The following is a 4871-nucleotide window of genomic DNA, read 5'->3' on the forward strand; positions in this document are numbered from 1 at the left end:
TTCATAAATTTATTGTTTTTAATAGCTGAGTAGTACTCCATTGTGTAGATATACCACAATTTCTGCATGATACCATTTCTTTTCTTTTTAAAATATTTATGTGTCGTAGTGTTTTGGCTGTATGTCTGGGCATCATGTGCCTGCCTGATGCCTACAGAGGATGTTGGATCCCCTGGATCTAGAAATTGCAGGTGTTTGTGTGAGCCTCATGTGGATTTGGGTAACCAGTGAGTCATCTCTCCAGCCCCACAGACTGTTTTCTAGAAAGGCTGATTCTGGTCCATCATTACCAACGCATAGGTTTTACAGTAATCATTAACCTCCTCTCTCTATTGTCCTCCCAGCTTCCCTGAGTGCCATCTGAGGGCCATCTTGCTTTCTGTGTATGAGAGATTTGACTCAACGATTGTTCCAGATCACTGCTCAGAGAGCTTTCTCCTCGCTGCCAACTGCCCCCTGGTACTTTGTGTGAAAGCAACCAATTTATGCTGGTGACAGACTGACTTCCGTGCCCACTTCCTCTCTGGGCTGCCACTCAGCAGCCATGGATGAACCCTGGGCCTGAGTTTCTTCCAGCAAAGCTCAGTGTTAGCACAGCTAGCTAGTGTGCCCTGGGTTGCTGATGTAATCTTGCTAGGTCTTGCCAGCTCTCTCTTTGAAGTTTCTACAGATTTATATACCTGCTGGCTAGGTTGCAAATTCTAAGAAGTGAATTGCCAATTTCCTGCTGGCCTGGCTAATGGGCCATGCTAGCTGAATTTCAGACCTTTGGAGATAGGGTCTATGCACTCCTGGCTGGCTGAGAACTCAGAGATCCTCCTTCCTCTGCTTCCAGAGTGCTAGCTGGGATTAAAGGGGTGGCCACCAAGTGTAGCTGTTTTGTCTGTTTTCCTGTTTTATGAGACTGACTCTTCATTAGCATTGGCTAGCTTCGAAGTTCCCATCTAAGAAAGATGACCTTCAACTCTTAACTTGTCCTTCCTCACCTCCTGAGTGCTGCAGTTGATGGACAGGTAGTCACAATCACACCTGATTTATGAGGTTCTGGGGATGTAGCCCAGGACTTCATGCATGCTAGGCAAGTGCTTCACCCACCTCCAGCCCTGGAGCACTGGGTTGCCATATCCACTTGAGCACTGGTAGTTTTTTGTTTTGTTTTCTGTAGCCCAGTCTGGTCTGGAACCTGCCAACCTGCGCTGGCTGTTCTGGCTCTGGAGTGATGAGCTGACTGGTGGCCACACCCACTTGAGTTGGAACTTTTTGTGTTTGGATAGTAACTGGAATCTCCTGTCCCTGATGCCTGCTGCAACCTTGCTGTCCACTATGACTGGGATGAGAATGGCTGTGGGGAACACTTTGAACCAACGTAGTGATGCCCAATCCAAGAACAGGTGTTCATGAAACCTTCCATGAAGGGGTTAAGGGGACAGTTTGCTCAGATTTCTTGTAAACCACTCATTTTTCCTGGCCTCCGTGGCATGGGGTGGCTGGGAGTTAGAACAAACTTGTCTAACTTGGCTTGTCTTTCAGCTGTGATTTCGACATCCTTTCTGTGGAAGGCCAAAAGGGAGGGGAGAGGAGAAGGGGGAGGAGGGAGGTGCAGGCATTAGTTTGCCTTCAAAACTGGGGCCCAATTTTTGAAAGTGGGTGCCTAAGTGTTCGCCCTCTGCCAGCTCTGCTTCTCCCTCGGCCCTACTCCAGACACTCCGTTTCTTGGTCTATTTAACACATCTTAACACTGCATTTATTTGTATTTAACACATTTTTAAAAATTGCATCTTATTTTTATTATTGTATATACTCACGCATGTGTGGAGGTCAGAGGACTTGTGGGTGTTCCTTCTTGCTTTCCTCTCTGTGTCCCTGTGATGGGATTTAGGTTGCCAGGCTTGGCAGCCAACCCCACCACTCCAACTGAGCCTTCTTCCTGGCCCCCACTGTTCACTACTACATGATTTACCAGTTGGCTTCTTTCCTGCTTAGGGATTTTTTCTTGTCCTCTGTGAACTTGTTTACCGTAGTGGGTGGAGGTAGGTAACTGTCAGGGTTGATTACCAAGGAGCTAACTCTGTGGCTGAGGAGGAAGAAAGATCAATTCTCAACATAATGGCTACTTCATTCCTGCTTCTGGGCTGGCTTGGAATGTGCCAAGGGTCTAGACCTTGTCCTGACCTCCTGGAAGTTACCAGACTGCAGTGCTAGATGCTGGGAGGTAACCAGGAAGCCAGGAGTGGACCATGCCCACTGGGAGGGAGAGAGTGAGAGAAGGAAAAGAGAAGGGGAAATTCCTGAACCCAGTGACTCTCCTCTAGGGAAACAAGAACTCGTGTCCAGAACTTGGGGAGGGAGAGAGTGGGCCTGCTGAGCCAGCAAGGCAGGGAGCTTCTGAGGGGATTTCCAGCAAGTAGGATCCATGTCCAGAGGTCTGGTCTCAAGGCTGTTTATACTGCCTTTACATGCATCTATGCAAACTATTTGGCTAAAAAAAAAAAGAATTGCACCAACACACACAATGAAAGAGTAGAGTTATACCAGGTAGGGTAGTGTGAGTAGAGTTATACCAGGTAGGGTAGTGCGTGCCCATCATTCCAACACTTAAGAAGCTGAGGAGGGAAGACCAACCTGGGGTACATATCAAGACCAGGAGAGATGGCTCAGTGGGTTCAAATCCCAGCACTCATGTACAAAGCTAGTGATTTGGGCATTTTAGCATCCACTGATAGATAACCTCAGCAGAGGCAGGGATTCCCTAGGCCCTGGGCAAGCTGGCTTGCTGGACCAGAGGGAGCCTGTGAGCTCTGGGTTCAGTCAAAGGCCTTGGTAAGCAAAAAGAAGTTCTGAGTGAGTGCATCACTGTACATCAACTTTGGACCTACACACACACAAACACACACACACTGGAAAGTAGTGCAAGAAGGTGTTCATGCCTAGTATTATTCTTCTTGAGAGGCTAAGGTAGGAGGATTGCCCCAAGTTCCAAGCCAGCCTGGGCTTCATAGTGAGACTTTGTCTCAAAATTCCAAATGAGCCAGGTGTGATGGAGCAGGCCCGAGATCTCAGTACTCAGGAGGATCAGGAGTTCAGGTCATTCTTGGATACTAAGAGTATAAGGCCAGTCTGGGGTACATGAAACCCTGCTGAAACATATTAAAGGTTTCTTTGAGCAAACCTTTAAAAAAACGAGACAAATGCCTGGTGTCATGGTACACCCATTCAGGGAGGCAGAGGAAGGCAGAGCTCAGGCCTCCCAGAGTTCCAGGCCAACCTGATTTACATAGGCAGACCCTTCCATCAGTGCTGAGCCCTGGTTTCAGGAGAGGATGAGAGGAAGGGGTGGGTCTGAGTTCTTGATTCCACTCTGGACTACCTGGCATGATATCCCCTGTGCACCCCTCACACTCCCTCTACAGGACTCTCTCCATACTTGGAAGCTCTAGCTCCCATCTGCTTCCCCAGTCCTAGGAGAGGTCTCTGCTGCTCGGCTTTCCTGGAATCCCTGTCTACCTTGCACCCTCCTCCCCAGTAACTCATTAACGCCCAGGAACCTTGACCCTGCACCATCCACATGGTCTGTGACATCAATTTCTCCCGAGCCCTGTGTAGATGCTTGCAGCACCAGTTGACAGAGGGGGGTGGGGGGGGAGGGTAGAGTCCAGCCTTGCAGCCTGGTCTCCAGAGACTGAAATGTACCAGACAAACACAACACTCAGGTAGGTGTCTCACACACCCCTTCCTTCTCTCTTCTTTCTTCCCTCCCCTTGCTCTTGCCTGGTTTTTGTTTTTGAGACATTTTTTCATTGCTCCTGAGCCCGGGAGGCCAGGTGTGAAGGCTATGCAGGTCATTTCCCTGCCCTCCACTTCAGCTCACTTCTTCCCATTCATGGGTCCTGTGTGGGTGCCCTCATCTGTCTCACCTTTAGATTGTTCCTTAAGCTCATCCTCAGAGCCTCCTGTCACCTGCTGAAGACTGGGGCGTGCTCATCTATCCTCAGAGCCTCCTGTCGCCTGTTGAAGACTGGGGAGTGCTCATCTTTGGGGTGGGAAGCTTGTCACTGCCTACTTCTGGGCTAGAGAGTGGGTTCCTGTCTATGTGGAAATGGATAGACATGGGCATGACGGTCCAGCAACAGCCTCGGCCTCATCTCTTAGAATTAGCTAAGATGGCTCCTCTCTGCCTTCCCTTGAGGACTCCCAGGAATGTCTTACAGAGCACAAGGACCTGAGTCTCCTCTTGACTGGGCCCTAGCACATATCCTCATGAATCTATTTTTGAGACTCTGCCTGCTGCTGCCTCAGCCAGGCCTGGCTCTGCCTCCCACCACCTTTTTCATGCACCCTCCCCAGCCTGTGATGCTTCTGCTAGCTGGCTGGGCTATTTATGTATCTGGGCTGTAGCTGGTTTCTTTTCCTTACAGTGGAAGCCTTCACCTGGGCCTCTCTCCTATTTTCTCCACCCCCTGCCACCATGATGTCTCTGTACTTGCTCTATAAGACATTCCTGGGAGTCCTCAAGGGAAGGCAGAGAGGAGCCATCTTAGCTAATTCTAAGGGGGTCTCTAAGAGATGAGGCCGAGGCTGTTGCTGGACCCTCATGCCCATGTCTATCCATTTCCACATAGTCAGGACCTCACTTGCTAGCCCAGGCTAGCCTCAAACCCTAGTTAACCCTCCTGCCTCTGCTTTCTGAATGTTGGAATTACAGGCTTGAACCATCATGCCGGGCAGCCATTAGTTTTACTGGGTGGCCTCAGGTACTTGGCATTCATTAACCCACACTGATTGTGTGTCTGCAGATGTGATGGCCATAGGTCAGCCTTGCCTACTGTTCCTCAGGTGCCACCCATCTTAGTTCTGAGGCAGTGTAATCTAAA

This window comes from Mastomys coucha, unplaced genomic scaffold, assembly GCF_008632895.1.
Source record: "Mastomys coucha isolate ucsf_1 unplaced genomic scaffold, UCSF_Mcou_1 pScaffold3, whole genome shotgun sequence".
Classification (NCBI taxonomy): Eukaryota; Metazoa; Chordata; class Mammalia; order Rodentia; family Muridae; genus Mastomys; species Mastomys coucha.